Below are 18718 nucleotides of genomic sequence, written 5' to 3' on the forward strand. Positions count from 1 at the left end.
GTTAAATAGGTCATTTAAATCCTGATTTCTTTTAAACCTCATTCCTTCCCTCTATGCATTGTTCCCACAATTCCCATTTTTCCTGTGTAGTTTGCTCCTACCTTTTTCTAAAAATCTAATTTCCAGTTGTTTTATCTCTGTAACTATATTCACTACTTCTGATATAGTTGGTTTAGATTTTGGTTTCCATTTTTTAGTTATTGCTTTTTTGGTAGCCACCATAATTAGATACAGCAAGGCCTTACCATGTCTAGGCAATTCTGATTCTGTATCATAGCTCAGAAAAATCATCTCCTTCATCACACCAATCTGCACACCCAGCATCTCCGACAGTGGCATCCCGCAGGGAATCCTTAAAGTCCTCCATCTCACTGGACTCCCAGAAAATATGTTCCTAATTACCACTTTCTTCCATGTCACACTTCCAACATTTGCTGGTTACCTGAGGAAAAATTCTCTGGAGTCTACTTGGGGTATAAAAATATCCATGTAAACATTTTCAAAGAAAAATCCTAAGTCTTCTAAATTTTGTTGTATGTTTGGGAGACATACATATATCCTCCCATTGTTTCTTTGTGAACTGCTTATTCAGTCTCTCTTCCCAATCCTTTCTCCCCTCGTCTGATCAGTCTTATAGCTATCATGCAATATTTTATATGTTCTACTAATTAGGGTCTATATAAGATGAACAAAAGTTCATTTTAGCGAATGCTCACTAGTGAAAATTGCGGAACTCGAAACCACAATTGTGAAATCACGATACAGTGAAGATGGGAATATTTTCCCTTTCCTCACTGTAGTGCGATCTCGGAGTTGGAATATATATTTAGTGGGGGGTGTGGGGGCCCTCCACAATTGCATTTTCGAGTTCTTGGATTTTCGCTTATGTGAGCATTCGCAAAGATGAGCTTTTGTTCATCTAATATAGACCCCTACTAATTATTCCTTTTTAATGGTAGCTTCTGTTCTAGATTCTATTAAAACCTCTACCAGTTCTGGTCTTTCATTTAGGCTCCCCTATTTCTTTCTGTTTGCCTATCCTCTGATATCAATCCTTGATAGGGAAGGCATTCTGTAACCTGCAGTCCAAATAAAATATTGGTGTCTTCCCACTCTGTCAGCAGCATTAGGGCTTGCTACGAGTCAGAGTCTACTGATCGCATAAGTGGCCTTAACTAAGCGACTGCGTTTAACTGAGAAATGGTTGCACATTGAGGGTATCGTGCCTATATTTTAGCTGTTCCTTGGCATTAGTTTGTAAGCAAAAAGACTGTAAAGCCTTACTATATCTCGGTTAAAGTTATATTTTACCTGCTAAACATCCTCAATAAGACTGTGATACCCCAGCCTTCACTGAGTTGCAGGTTGGCTCTACTGTTTTGCTAAATTACTGCATATAAAATGCATATTGCTGAATGTCATTTTAAATAGTTTTACTAACTGTATTTTACTCCTTACGCCAGTATTTTACTCCCTATGCTGGTATCTCCTTACTTTAACTAGTCTCTAAGCTCTCCTAATCTGCTATCTTTCTCTACTGTCTGTTCATATAAGACTTCTATCCCAAGCTAACATCTTCATCCTACTCCTCGCATTACTTTATTTCTCTGTCCCGACAATACTCCTGCTCTGTACTAATAATTTCTTCCTTCCCCCTTTTTTCCTCCTTCTGTTCATAGCACTACTTAGCCTATTCCTCTACTAGAACATAGTCCTACCTTGCTGCATCTATATCCTGCTGTTATTCATCCCATACTTATCCCCTCTCTCTCTGTTTTTCAGGTCCCTGTCATGAAACATTTAAGGACAGTGCTAACTCCAGTCAGGTTTGAAGACCACCCACTCCCTTTAAGAGTGTATTTCCTTCTGTGGGAATTCTATCCAGCAACAGTGCAGGGAATTAACAATGTATGTTAAACTGTGTATTTAGTAATCCTAACAGTCTATTCCCACTGGATCTAGTATATAACCCTGTGCATCCTGTGTGCCTCATTAAAGTGCTGCCCCTGGTCAGCTATACCACTCCCTGTTTCTCCCATCCAACTACCCGTGCTCTCTCTAGACAATACCCCTGTACTCCCTAGGCTTTAAATCACTCTCCACCCACACAATCATACACCCATCCACTTCCTCTGCTAGCTCTTTCCCTCTACTCTCATTTCTACCTACTGACACAGGCCCCCGTATCTCTACCTACATCCTGTTTGTTTCCTTCCTCTTCCTACATAGTCTCCTTTTGGCCTATGCCTCCCACATAGAACCCCCCCTCTCTGACCCTTCCCTTCCTTAGTCTCTTTTCATTCACCTCCAGAGCCCCGCTCCCAACCTGGTGACTGTAAGTTACTCTGCTTTGTTTTGTGCTCAACACAATCCAAATCATGAACTAGGGTAATTAAATAAGGTATACTCTCCCCTGAGCTGAAGCATCTGACCTACTCACTGATTGTTTCTTTTTCCCTTCTTGACTGCTGAACTTACAGGAAGGTGCAGCCCCGCTCCGTTCGCTTCGCTCACTTCACTCCTCTACCCTGCCCCCATTCCCACCCACCCCACATCAATTATATTTATAGTTAAGAAACCACTCCCCCATCACATTCTCAGTCCCCACTGACCAATCAAGCTTCACCCATCATACCCCGCACTAGAAAGTTCCACCACACCCCTATTCACCACCTGACTAGTATAGCTACTAGTATCACACCCTCACCAATCAAACTACACCTACAACTCAACATAATGTCATATATATATATATATATATATATATATATATATATATATATATATATATATATATATTACACCCACGTACTAAAGGTATTGTATACCTCATTAGCTGTCTTCTCTCTCCTTCTACTGTCGATTCTTTCCTCCTGTCACACTCAGCTTAACATCATCTCCCCACCACCATAGCAAACTGAATCCACAAACAGTCATAGAAAAGAAAGACATAACCATATGTCATCTTGCTACCTTTCCTCTACCCAGTCTTTTTCTTCCCTATATAATACGCTTAAATATAATACTATCCCTCCACCCTCCCAGAAACAAACTAAAATATTACACAAACTAAACAAACTCTATCTATACCTACGTCAGAAACTAGCTTGCTGTGGGGACATCCACCCTAATTCAGGACCCAACAATTCGAACCACAGTACCTTGGAACAACTAAATCCTCTATATCAACGACCATCCTCATCTCTCCTCCTTATAAATATTAATGCTAGAAGTATTCTTAATAAAACCCCAGAACTTCATGCCCTACTAGCTCTGTAGAAGCCAGAAGTTGTGGTCCTAACTGAAACATGGCTCAAACCTGAACACCATGATAATGAAATTACTGCCCCTGGGTACATTATTATACGTAGGGACAGACCTGGTAAAAAAAAGGTGGGGGTGTTGCTATACTTTTCCAAAATGACCTCACCATCTAACAATTTAAGTGCAATTCCCAAGAAGTAAAAGACATAGAACTAATTCTAGCCAAATTAAAAGTTAACTCCAACAAACAAATAATAATTGCAGGTGGATATATCCCACCAGGTAACAATACTATCATACTGGAAAGCCTACTAAACTGATTATCATCTCCCCTCCCACATGAAACAATAATTTTAGGAGACTTTAACATTGACTGGTCTGACTGTTCCAGCTAAAATCCCACCACCAGTATTAACCTCCATGGGTTTAACCAAATTATAACTGCCCCCACAAAAATTGACAAAACCTCCAAATGCCAGTCCATCTTAGACTGGATTCTGCTATCAGACCCCACATTGACTCAACAATCAGGCTGTCTTCCTGACAGTCTGAGTGACCATCAAGCGACCTGCTTAATTAGGAATCGATCCCACCACAATAAACAACCCATCCTAAGAGTAGTATGTAATAAAAAGAACTTCAGAGCTAAAGATCTAATCAAGTCACTAAAATGCTGCAACTGGACCCCCTTAAGACAACTAGCTCTAGATGATGCTATGCAGTACTTCAACTCAACCTTCCTTGAAATCCTAAACTGCCATGCACCCCCCAGAACCATTAGAATCAAAGCTAACCACGCCACATGGCTAACAAAAGATACTAAAACCATAATGAAAGAAAGGGACAAAGCCTGGGCACAATTCCACAAACAAAAAAAAAAAACACCTTGAGACAGACTTATCTTGAGCTTCGCAACAAAGCTAAAAAATTAATAAAACTTGACAAAGCTAATTATCATACAAGCATACAAGAAAAATATGCTCAAAACCCTCAGAAATTCTGGGCCACTATAAATAACTTACTGCACCCAGGTAAATCAACCACTCCTACCCCTGTATTACCAAACAACAATGACAATATCCCCACCCAATTTAACACATTCTTTAGTGAAACAGTCCAAGCCTTAGCCAATACTCAAAATACTACTACTAGTCCTTTACCTACAGAGATCCCTCCCAACGTCAAGACACCATATAACTTCTCCACTTTTTCTCTGGACCCAGTCCCTACTAATACAATTGCAAAACTCCTCAGAAAATTAAAACCAACCACCCTAGCAGCTGACAATCTACCTGCAGACTTCCTTCAAATAACAGCTGAAGCTATAGCCTATCCACTATCCATTCTTATAAATAGGTCAATATCAGAATGTAAAGTACCTCACTCCTGGAAAATATCTCATATTATACCACTACACAAAGGGGGTAAGTCCCTTGAGCTTACCAACTACTGCCCTATTGCAATCCTATCACCCCTATCAAAATAATAGAAAGAATAGTTAATTCCCAACTAATGCAGTACCTCCTTAACTATGACCTACTATCCACATCCCAACATGGCTTCCGTCCCTCCCATAGCACTACTACAGCACTACTCTCCTTTACCAACATTGTCAACCACCACAGAAATAATGGTCTATTTGTATCCTCAATATTTTTAGACTTATCAAAAGCCTTTGATATGGTAAACCATAGCATGCTGCTAGAAACTCTATCTTCCCTTAACATAAGCCCCTCCACCATATCCTGGTTCATTAACTACTTATCAAATTGGTAGCAGGTTGTTCTATGGCAAGAACAACTGTCTCCCCTACTAACTGTAAGCATAGGTGTCCCACAAGGGTCCATACTAGGGCCTTTGCTGTTTTCACTGTTTTCTAACCAGATAGCTTCATCCTCACTCTCTGTCTTAGTATTGCAATATGCAGATGATACCACTATTATATGTGCCTCCCCCACCCTACAGGAGCTAAAAAACATAACCCAGAAAAACTTTTCCTTAGCAGAAGCATGGTTCACTAACATAAAACTTATTCTCAACCCCCCCCCCCCAAAAAAAAAAAAACTCATTCTCTTTAGCCCTGGTAGAGCCCCACTAAATAATGACTTTACCATAACATCTAAAGATAACATACAAATCACCCCAACAGCACACACAAAACTATTAGGCATTGAAATTGATAAAAATCTAAGATTTGACTTACACATAGCCCAAACAGTTAAGAAAGTCAACAAAAAGCTTGGTCACCTATATAGGAACAGACAGTTCATCAGTAAACCTACCAAAGCCACCTTAGCAATGACTCAGCTCTTATCCATTCTCCTTTACACCTCCCCTAACTTAACTAACCTTTGCCACACTGAACTAAGCAAATTGGAATCCTGCTACAACAAAATTGCCATGTTAGCTACCAACGCTGCTCATAGATCCCATCACTGTCTAGCCCTCAAGCAACTTAACTGTCTTGAACTACCCCAGCTACTCCTACTCAACCAAGTCTCAACAACTCACAAGCTCTGCTACTTTCCCAACAAACCCCCTGCACTTCAGAATCTAATTCACCCCCTACACCACCACTAGAACCTTAAGATCTAGTTCTCAGAATCATATAAATGTCATCAAACATAAAAATGAAGCTAAATCTCTCTATGCCAGCTCCATTGCCAAAACCTGGAATTCACTTCCTGCTACTTAACTTCCACCACCTCTACCTCACAATTTAAAAAGCTTCTGAAAACCCACTACAGTAATAATTGGCATTGTTCATGCTACTCCCCAGGCTAGGCCATACCACTGCATTGTTGCTAAGATTCTGCTAACACCAAAAAGTTGCTCCCCAAGTCCCACTTGTGCAATAATTATACATGGGTATTAGCTTGCCACCAGTGATTTAGAGACTGTCAATCACTTCTATCCATACTCTTATATATGTTGAACATTTAAGGTGCTGTTTTTCTTATCTGGTACTATTTCAAACTTGATTAGTATTGGGGGCTTCTCTCCCCAGGCCTACCTACGCTCAATTGGAATGTATTTTTAATGTATTTTTAACATGTATTGTACTATGTTTCACTATATATGACTGTTGTATCTCCTTTAACTGTGTCAATGTCTGGAGCTTTTCTCCCCGGGCCTCCGCTAAAAACGGACTTGTGTCCAGTCAGACTTTCCCCGGTAAACAAATGTAAAATAAAAAAAATACATTTCCCTCTTTAGTTATTTGGTCCCAGTGCCTTGGTTCCTTTGCCAGTTTTCTCCAATAAATTCCAGCCCCTTCTTTCCTATTGTCTATATCCCTAATTGCAGTCATCTCTATCAGCAGAGTCTCCTTTCTCCATTCCTGTGTTGGCTTAGTTCTTAGGATACTTGCTGCTACATTATAGATGTAATATTCTGTATGATTAGTGTTATTCTGCTTAAAGGCTTTCATCCAAAATCACAGTCTCTCCTTGTTCTGTGAGCTAACCCCCGTTTCATCATCCTTCCTTTCTACTTTGAATTATACTTTTCTGCTTGTGCTATGTATAGGAGCCTTAACTGTTTAGCTCTGAAGTACCCCTTCAAATCTGGTAATCCTAATCTGCCTTGTTCTATTGGAAGAATCAGCTTATTCCACTTGACTCTTGCCATGTTCCCCTCCCAGATAAAGTCCTTCAGCTTTTTATTGATTGCTGTTCACAACTTCTCCTCTGGTTGATAAAATATGCCTGACCTGTGTGTTAGACTAATGGGACTAAAAACATTTTAGCTGCTTGTGTCTTACTATCCATATCCATATAACAAAGCTTCCATTTTCTCAGTTTTTGTATTATCTTTTGTTTAGTCTCTTCCCACATATCCTTAGTAGCCATACCATAATCATTTTTAATCCATAATCCTAAATACTTCATTTTATTTTGTCCCATAAATATGGATACTGCTGAACCAATTCACATGTGGGTACATAATTTACCGCTATTGATTTTGTTTTAGCTTCATTGATTTTGTATCCTGAAAATATTTGGAACTATCTCAAAATGTTACACGACACTGTAATGTCTTTTTCTGGTTTTGTCAGGTGTAAAAGTATATCATCTGCAAATAAAGCAAGCTTTTCTTGACTACCATACCAGTAATATTCTTACATTTCTGAGTCCCTTATTTTCTTTTCCAGTAGTTCTAAACATAATGCAAATAACAAAGAGGAAGAGGACACCCATGCCTGGTTCCTCTGCTCTAGCAAAAATTATCAATGAGGACCCCACCCACTTTAATTTTGACCTCCGATCCCTAATATGTCCTCCCATTCAACCTTTTTTTTTTTTTGCAAATGCAAATGCTTCCATTGCCCTGCTTATAAAAGTCCCAGCTTACTCTGTAGGATGCTTTCTGTGCATCAAACCCACCAAAAACAGTGGTATTTTCTTATATTCTGCTTCCCTTTGTGTCACTGTCTTACTTTGGACACAATAGAAAAGTCTTTGTGGGTTTTGTTTAAGCAGCTTTATTTTATATAAACAACTCATGATAGAAGTTTACTGACTTTAACTTAAGTAACTTATATACAAACTACTGTAATCATACATGCGTACTCTCTGGCTCCACTCTCAAAATGGCACTAGGAATGGCATGTGCTGGACATTTATACATGCACATTACATCTTTGATATGCTTCTTAAAGACACAGCACATGGCATGTGCACTCTGATCTACATCCTCCCTCATGAAAATTAAAACATGCAATATTATGAATCTATATCACATGCAGATATCACACACAATTCTCTATTATGCATTTACACAAAATAAGATACATATATACACAGTTAAGTCCATGTTACTGCATATTTCACACTGAGCTTGGATACTCGTCCATATCGTGAGACATAAAACTGGGAATTGGACTTAACAACTGGAGCTGTCTCTGTAAAATGTTCAGTCTTAGAATTGGCTGAAACATCTCCAGGAATGGAATCAGAGATAGGAATACACTCTGGAAAGGAAACAAAGAGTCTCTGTCATTAAAACAATGTTGTGATGATGATTCTGGTACAGGAAGTAACTGTCTGCAATTTCTCCTGTACTCCATACCTTCAGCTTCTACCAGGTAGGATCTCGGCTCGGCACATATACCTGTAACCTGACCAATCCGGTCAAAACCTTTCACCGTTTGTATTCTCACGGTTTCTCCTTCCCTCAACGGACAAAGAAATCTGCTTGATTTGTCATAACTGGACTTCTGGATCGTCCACTTCTTGATAAGTTGAGCCTTTATGGTTCTGTTGTTCTTAGCTTTAGGCCTCAATAAACTGTAACTAATAGGTAGAGTTGTTCTGGTTTGCCTGGAAAGAAGTCTTTGAGCAGGTGAGCCAAGATTATCATCACTGGGTATGTTTCTGAGATTAAGTAAATTCAAATAGACATCGTTATTATCACGCTTTAACCTTTCAAGTAACTGCTTTGCACTCTGCACTGCACGTTCATCTAGACCATTTGATTGTGGGTATTCAGGACTGCTAGTAACCTGTACAAAGTCCCACTCTCTTGCAAATTTCTGAAACAGCTGGCTAGTAAATTGAGTGCCATTGTCAACTTTGTGTGGACTACCATGGACTGAGAAATGGCGTTTCAGCTTAGTAATAGTAGTGGACATTAGGTTAGGTAGTAAGTCAATCTCAAACTAATTTGAACAAGAGCCCACCAAATACCAAGTAGTGTTGATTGTTCCACTCGAAGATATCAGTGGCTACTGTTGACCAAGGTAGTTCAGGGACTGGACTTAGCTGAAGTGGTTCTCTTTGCAAATGAGGTCTAGTACTATTACATTCTGAAAAAGAAAAAAGTACTTTATCAATGTCTCGCAGTAATGAAGGCCAAAAGACTAATTCTGTCGCTCTTCTCTTAGTGGATGCGGTACCTGGGTGACCACATTGCAAAATCTGGATACATTCTTGTTGTATGGAAGCAAGAACAACAATTTTAAGACCTTTGAAAATAATGCCATCTTCCATCAACATTTCATCTCTGTAAGGAAAATAGGTTTGCACTTCCAGTGGTACACTAGATTACTTTGATGGCTATCCAACAGTAATGTAATGATTGAGCTTTTTCAGTGTTTGTGTGATCTCTTAATTCATCAAGCCTAGTGGTAGAAAAATTACACACTACCATCATGTCAAAGTCAACATTTTCTGTGTCATGCTATTCTGTCATATTTCTGGGCGATCTGCATAAGGTATCAGCCAGATAGAGTAGTTTTCCTTTTGCATAGACCATTTTGAAATTGTACTTTTGTAATCTGAGCATCATTCTTTGCAATCTTGCCGGAGGGGAATGCATAGGCTTTTTTAGAATAGTAACTAGAGGTTGGTGGTCAGTTTCAATCTGAATAGCTCGACCGTAAATATAATCATGAAACTTGGAACATGCAAATACTATTGCCAAAAGTTCTTTCTCAGTTTGAGCACACTGCATCTCAGTTTGCATTAGTGTTCCAGATGCATAGGCTACGGGTCTGCCCTCTTGAAGTATAACTGCGCCTAGACCAAATTTTGAAACATCACAGGAAAGACTGACTGGTTTGTTCACATCATAGTATCTTAATATAGGTGGGGGTGGCAATTTTCTGTTTGAGGCTTTCAAATGCCTTCTAGTGGTGGTCCAACCATGACTATGCAACATTTTTGCGCAGTAGCTCTCTTAAAGGTGCTGTCAACTCACTGAAGTCTGGTATAAACTTGCTTAAATAGTTGACCATGCCTAGGAAACATTGTAAAGCTTGAACATTGTCAGGTGATGCCATCTCAAGGATAGCTGCTTGTTTGGTAGGATCTGGTCTCAAACCAGTACTGGTAAAAAAATGAACTACATATGTAACTTCTGGTAGCCTGAAGTTGCATTTCAGAGGATTGAGCTTTAAATTTACTTCACATGTTCAGTCTAGCACTCTCTTTAAGTTTCTGTCATACTCTGCTTCACCATTGCCTTCAACCAATAAATCATCCACTATTATGGCACAAGGATAACCCGAATAAATTTGCTCCACTGCACGCTGGAAGACTTCACTTGCAGAATTTATTCCAAATAGCATCCTTATTTATTCCAAATAGCAGCTGCCAAACGGGGTACCTAAAGTGGTTAGTAATGAGGATTTGCGATCAAGCATCACTTGCCAAATGAACTTATTGCATCCAAAACAGAAAAAACAGTGGCACTGGGTATTAGAGGTGCAACCTCTTCGACTGTGCGCATTCGATGATATGGTCTCCTCAATGCTTTGTTCAAATCTCTTGGGTCAGTACTGATTCTGATTTCATCTGAGCCTTTTTTTTGTGAGCTCCTACCATAGAAGACACCCATTTAGTTGGTTCTGTAACTGGGCAAATTACACCTTGCTGCACCATTTTATCCAGTTGAGCCTTGACTTTATTCTGCATAGCCATCAGAACTTTTCTTGCCAGTCTGACCACTGGAGTAACCTCTGGGTCTAACTTCATAGAATATACAACTGGAAGTTTGCCCAAATTATCATCGGAAACATCAGCATACTCTGAGAAAATGGCGTCAGACAAATTGTAGCTCAGAGATGCACTTATGTGATGAACTTCTTTGGTAAAAGAAAGCAGATTCATTCTCAAGCTGTCTTTGAGACCCAATAAAGACTGTACTGACCTTCAGACTACATATAATAACAAGTTGTAACAGTTCTTGGCCAAATAACATGACAGCATCACTGAACCTTCGGTTTGAATTCCTTCACCTCCATAAGCAACAAGTTTCACACTACTGGCCACATTGAGTTGTTCATTAGTTCTCATTTTAGCAAATGTGTCTGCTGATATAACATTACACTTTGAACCAGTGTCTACTTTGAGCTCTGTAGATTTACCATTGATCCAGACAGTACAGAACACTCCGCTTTTTGCCAATAAATTCACAGCATCAACTCTTTCACCAGTTAGCGATACACCATCTACATAGAAAAATGACTGCTGCATCTCTACATGATCAACCTGCTTTTTTGTGTGAACTTTCTTTACAACTGTGTGAGGTTTACGTGATTTGCAAAACTTTTGAAAATGGTTCCATTTTTTACACTTGTAGCACTGCTGACCAAATGCTAAGCATTTCTCTCTTTTAGACTCATGATTTGCACCACATTTGTGACAGTGAACAATAAAGCTGGACTTGGGTTTTGCTGATTCATGTTTGTACTGTACTGAACATACTCTTTTAACTGAACTGGTCTTAGAACTTGCTGGAAAGCTATGTAAATTCCTTGATGAGCCAGCAGGGGTTGTGGCTGCCACGTGCTTAGGCCTACCTCTATTTACCACGTGTTGCATACTATCTACATTTGTTCTGGAGCCTGCTGAAACCATGCCTGTCACTTGCAAGCATACGTGCGTGTTTTTTTGTCACTTCATGGATCTGACAAATCTCTATAGCTTTACTCAACGTTAAATCACTGTCACGAAGCAAGGTCTTTCTCACAACAGCACTATTAATACCACACACAAGCCTGTCCTTTATTAACTCATATTTTATGTCACTAAACCAACATATTTTAGCTTTGTTTCTCAGGTCAGTTATATAAGCTGCAAAAGTTTCCCCTGGTTTCTAATGTCTCGTGTAAAACAAATGCCTCTGTAATGTAATATTTGTCTGAAGGTTACACATCTCTCTGAACTTGCGCTTCAAACACTCAGGGTCTTCCCTTGATTCAGCCTGTACAACAATATGATGATTTTTACCTTTTCCCTCAAATACTGCTGGTGAATACACAAATGAATACTCTCTTTCTATGGCCTCTGATCCAGTTAGGTTTAACAAAATGAAATCCTTAGTGCATGCATCTTTATCTGAATAAGCCACTTGTATAAAAATATTGTACTCTTGCTCAAATATTCTCCATTTCTCTGCAATATTCTGATCAAATACAACTGGTAAGGGCTTTTGAAATCTGTCTGCCATATTAACACATACCAGTGAAGGGTTTTGTAAATATGCACAAATACATACACATATGCCAGTATTTTATGCCAGTATTTGTAACTTTGCCCAATAGCACAATAAGCCTCTGTACAACTGAACTTTGCAAAGTAAGTTTCTCTCGGGCACTGTGATACTCTTGAAATTACTGTATTGCAAGAAATTACCTCTTATCAGTGTAAGAAACATATCAAATAACTGCACAATGCAAGCCTCTATGTAACTGGTCTTTGCGAAATAAATCTCTAGGGCACTATAACACTCTTGAAATTATTGTCTTGCCAAAGTAATTTATCATCATTTTCAGAAACATTTCAAATGACTTCACAATGTGAATGAACTGGGCAAGAGAAGCTCAGAGCCAATAACATTTCGAAGTAATTGCACTTTGCGAATAAGCTATACACAGCATACTGGAATCTCCCCAAAATGGCAGTACCTTGCTAGGCAACAATTTACAGTGCAAGAAACACTCTGTAATAGCGGCACTTTGCAGACAGACACTCCCAGCACAAGAAACTTTTCGAAATGGCTATTCTTTGACTGTACTTCACAAAATAGTTGCACTTTGCACACAAATAAACTCTTCGGAATATACACAATAATAAACACACACTGTAAGCACTTTTACACAATTTGAGATACTTCAATTAACTTTAGTTGTGTCCTTGATGCAGTATGAAGCAGGAGTTCTACCCAAAACACAGCACTTTGTTAAAAACATACAGTCACCTTGATTTATTTTCGCTTAATATGCCCTTTTTAGCCCTTATTATATTCGATTTGCTCATTTAATCTCTTTTCATACCAGTGCACTTTTCTTGTACTTGTTTTACTATGAACATGCTTGTTTTGCCCTTAAACTTGCTTGTTTTGCTTTTTTGATAATCATTTTGTCAAATGTCTTTATTTTAAAAATTCCCTTAGTCAAGAAACCTTTTGTGTCTCCCACTTGTGTAATGTAGTTTGTGCCCTTGTAATGCTCCATTTTACTGTTCCTATAAAACAAGCAGTTCATGCATATTCTCATTTCCTTTGATTCTTTTCTGGCTCTTTTTCGTGCTTGTTTCGCCTAGTTTACCTTCACCGTCTTCTCTGCACATCATGGCTCAATATCTTATTCTCTGCGATCCCGGTTCTGACACCATGACGCTTTTCTACTTTGGACACAATAGAAGAGTCTTCATGGGTTCTGTTTAAGCAGCTTTATTTTATACAAATACATCCCGATAGGAGATTACTGACTTTAGCTTAAATAACTTATATACAAACTAGCTACTGTAATCATACATGCTTACTCACTGGCTGCACTCTCAAAAATGGCACTAGAAATGGCATGTGCTGGAGATTTATACATGCACGTTACATTTTTGACATGCTTCTTAGAGACACAGAACACAGTATATGCACTGTCATCCACACTCTGGATCAATGTTCTGTTAATGTTGTCAAATGTTTGCCTCCCCTCCACAAAACTACATTGATACATATCTATCAATTTTGGAATTACTTTTGCCATTTCTTTAGTCTTTATAGACATGAACACTTTATAGTCATTGTTTAGTATTGAAATGGGCCTGTATGAAGCTGGATCTGATGGATCTTTACCTTCTTTAGGTATTACAGCTACCACTGCTTTCTTCAAGGATGTTGGTACTTCTCCTCTTCAAATATTGTTAAACAAAACCTTCAAGATCTTTATCAAATTTTCCCTCCTAGCTTCCAAACTTACACAGGAATACCATCTATGCCTGGATACCTTCCTGTAGAGTGATTATACATCACAATTTTTATGTCATCTCCTCCTATCCTAACAATTATTAATTGAGTCTCATCTACCTCCAATCTTGGCATATTTAATTCTTTCATAAATATTTAGATTTGTATCTTTTCTTGATTTCCATATTTCTCTGGTTTGTACAGATTTTCATAGAATTTCCAAAATATTTCTAATACTTCTACAAGATCTCGTGTAACCTTCCTTGTTATAGGCTCCCCTAAGCTTGGCAACAGCCCTTTCTACTTTCTGTTGCTTCAGTCGTTGTGCTAAAAGTTTTTGTGTTCTAACATTATTATCAAAAAACAGTTGCTTAACAGCAATCTTTCTAAACTTGTGTATATTATCAAGTTAATCCCTTATTTTCTGCTTATTCTGCAGTTGATCCTCTTCTTGCTCTGTGAGATTTCCTTATTCTGCAATACTTTAACATTTGTCAGTCCCTCTAAATAATTCTTGTTACTTCTTAACCGTAGCATCCTTTCTTTTATTTCCACTGTATTTTTAAACTCCACCTTAATTTTATCTCACTCCATAGCCATATTTTGAGAAGTAATTTCTATCCTCTGGAATAGCTCCTGAATAATCTCCACTTTCCATTCCTTAAATTCCTCCCTATTCAACAGATAGGTGGGAAAGCACCAGTGTCTCATTTTTGTTTCATTATGCTTGATTTTATTTTAGTTATTGGTGCATGATCTGAAATAGTCATTGGGTGCATACCAAGACATTCATTGAAATGCATGTGTTCCTGTGAAATGTAAATTCTGTCTAGCCTAGCACAGTTTTTATATCTTGGGGAATAATATGTAAATTCACTCAAAAGCCTAGTACTGAATTCACATCTTCCATGCCAAATATTTTTATAAATTTCTTCAAAAACCTACACTCCTTTGCTATACTTTCCCTTCTGGACCCCCTCAACACATCTTCGCTGCTGCAAATCACATTCCAGTCCCCACGTATAAGTAATATTCCTTGCTGAAAACTGAATATTTCCTCCATAATTTTCTTATGCTCCATTATAGCAGTTTTAGGTGGAATTTAAATACATGTGTTAGAGAAAAATGCATCTCTCATGATTATTCTACACAAAATGCATATTTAACTTACAATTTCTTCACAAATATGTTTGATGAATTATTTAAAATTTGTTCATGTTAAAATTGATATGTAGTATAGATGCATAGTTATACAAACCACAAATACTTACTGAAAAAATTACATGGAGCTGCTTACTGCTTGGTGTGATGGATTTGAAGTGTTCTTAAGACACTCAGTCTTGCTGGCTGGATTCTGCTAAAATTCAAAGTCTGGTTATATTTGCATTCACAGTCTGTTGCATACAGAAACTTGCAGAATATACACTGATGAGAGAATATACTTTGCAGCACTTGTCTTTAAGAGCAGTAACCAATAACTTTTATAATAAATCAGCCTGGACAAACGTTGCAGCTTAAAATTACTGTTCCAACTTTACTTCTCATATAGTACAGATGATGTGAGAGATATAACATTTACCTTAGGACACATGAGTCCCTACCATACCTCTAACATAACTGGATTAATACAGCTCTTTATATACACTTTTTAGTCATGCATAAACATATTTTTGAGGAAACACATTGTTCCGTATTCTATTTGGATCTGTGTATAAAAACATCTGTTCTTGTGCCAGTGCTGATAAGCATATCCTGTTTTCCATGCAGAAAAACATATTTTTGAGAAAACACATTGTCAGAGATCAGCTTTTCTGACAGTGTGAACATCCTGTATTTTATTTGGATCTTTGTATAAAAACATCTGTTCTTGTGCCATATCATGTTTTTCATGCAGAAAAACATATTTTTGAGAAAACACATTGTCACAGTGTCATAAACATATCCTGTTGTTTTAGGAAACATATTGTGTCCATCCTGTTATTTTAGGAAACATATTGTGTCCATTTTTATATGCAGAAAAGCATGTCAGTGTTCTTTAAAAGCAGATTTTGCATTTTTGCTCTTGCATACATCCTGTTTTTAAGTCTGTAAGGGAAAAATGTCCATTCTTTAAAAGCAGATTTTGTATTTTTGCTTTTGCATACATCCTGTTTTTAAGTCTGTAAGGGAAAAATGTCCATTCAGCAGATTCCTTTTCCAAGCCATGGTCATTTAGTATGACTGCTGATCACATATTACTAAACTCTGTTTCTGCATTTAAGCAAGCCTTTTCTTTCAGCATATTTACAACATAATTAATTTCAGACTTATATTCATAAAATCTATCAATTCCCTCTGTTTTTAAACATACTCAAAACATTTTATATAGAAAACACATTAAGAAACAAACCTTTAGTTTGATACAACAAATCAAAATGCAATTTTACATAGTTAATACAATGATATTAAGTATTACTACCAAAACTGAATGTATTTAACAACTTTTTCTTTTGCAGACCATTCTATGAAAATATTTTATCAGTTATGAGCTGTGTCTGCTTTAGTTTAACTTGATCAATTTATTCTTTTGCAATCATATAATTTCATTTATGACTTAGAACTGTTTCATTAACTCTTTGCAATTGTTGAATTAACTATAAGAGACAGTAACCATGTGCTACTGCAAGCATTTATACAGTACTGAAAACACACAATTTCAATGTCATTTTAACCATAACATTGTGGTTATGTCTCTGAACTGCTCATTAACATCTTGGTAAAATACTGAACTAAGCCTAGATAATAAATATTTGAAAGCAATTATTTTACTGGGGTACAAACAGTGATATTACAACTTGACAAATTACTTTCAAACTTATTACAATGTATTCTGTACAGTATGTATTTATACAGAGTGTTTGCTATTTATGCATTTCAATCTAGTAGGTATCTTGGACCCATTGTTTTTTAAATATGTTTTTTTCACACATATTCATTACTAGACATTAATTTCATTTGTACTGAATTCTGCATTTGTACATACAAAGACTATCATTTGTATTGAATTCTTCTGCATTTGTATATACAAAGACTATAAAGTACATTTAGTCTAATCTTACAAATTTAATAACATTAATATTGAGCAAAATCTTGGAAAATGTTTATGTCTCTTTAGAAATATCTAGTGGAACTGACACCAAATCCATATGTCCTGTTATTTTAAACTACATACTCAACAATTAAAAATATTCATGTTTTTTTATACCAACATTGTTTTGTCAAAAACATGTTAAAAATAGTGACCAATCTTGCTATTAGAAACATTTATGCATTTTGCATATCTTTATTCTCTCTTGTATAGCTTTAATAAAGCAATTTTAAATCATCTCTTGTTTTTTAAACCATCTCTTGTATAGCTTTACAATTTAACAGGCTGTAAACACAATTTAATTCTAAACAATACAATAATAAGTAACATAAAATATCTTGGACTTTTCAGATTTAATCTGTTTACCAGTGTTTCTTATACACTAATACCTGTTTTTTCCTCCCTCCCTAAAAGAGTATTGTCAAGCAGGAATGAGATATTTTTTTCTGTGGCTTTATTTTAGACCCTTGTTGTTTATTTTTTCTATAGCTTTATTTCAGACCCTTGTTGTTTATTTTTTCTGTAGCTTTATTTCAGACCCTTGTTGTTTATTTTTTCTGTAGCTTTATTTCAGACCCTTGTTGTTTATTTTTTCTATAGCTTTATTTCAGACCCTTGTTGTTTATTTTTCCTGTAGCTTTATTTCAGACCCTTGTGCAGTACTGCTTATACAGTCAGTGTAAAACTGAGAAAGTGCCCTCCCCTTATACAGTCATTGTAAAACTGAGAAAGTACCCCTCCCCCTGTAGTACTTCAGCACTGTTTACCTGCCCTATGCTGTGAGAATAGAATGTATGTCAGCCCAACACTTTGGTTATACATTTATTTTATTAGGTTACTAAATAAAGCTTTCACTGTATATTACCTCTAGTAGGTATTTACACCCTCCTGCACAATTGATTTGAACTGTATATATACTATAGCCCATTTGCTGGCTGTACTTGATGCAACTGAGGTTTTTTTTGTCCTTTTAACATTTACTTGCAAACAGATTATAAGTGACATCTATGCACAATTGTGACATTTTATTACAATTACTAAATAGTGTTGCCTGTAAACATTTTATAAGTATGTTTTAATAACAATGATGCTTTAGAAAAACTCAAGCTACTTGCCTGGCAATCAGTCTTGTTGTTTATCTGATCTTTCCAGCATTTCCTGTAACTATTCATTCAGTCTAGGAAGGTCTGAGCTCACATTTCATACTCTATAAACTATAATTAATTCTTTTGGCATTTTTCCTTTAATGTGATTGTGATTTGCATAACTATGCATTTATACAACATAAATAGACATCATTTTACAATTACCTTACATGGATTTCAGTATTTATTATTTATTTATATATTTAACTGTCCTGCCATTAATTTTACAAAAACTGTTTGAATAATACCATCTGTGATTTTCTTTTTAAAATTCAAAACTTTAACTGTTTGGTGTTACTATATAATTATAAACAAATTGTAAAAAACAAAATAGATATTAGTTTAACCAACACATTTATATTTATGTTATTTATATTTGCTGTTGTCTGCCTGTTATTCTTGTGTATTGTAACAGATGTACTCTAGATGAAAAGAACACACATGCATGTCTGTCTTGTATATGTATATCTTTATACAAGCATGTCATGTCTTG

This window comes from Protopterus annectens, chromosome 15.part0 (genome assembly GCF_019279795.1).
Source record: "Protopterus annectens isolate FY-2018-M chromosome 15.part0, PAN1.0, whole genome shotgun sequence".
Classification (NCBI taxonomy): Eukaryota; Metazoa; Chordata; order Ceratodontiformes; family Protopteridae; genus Protopterus; species Protopterus annectens.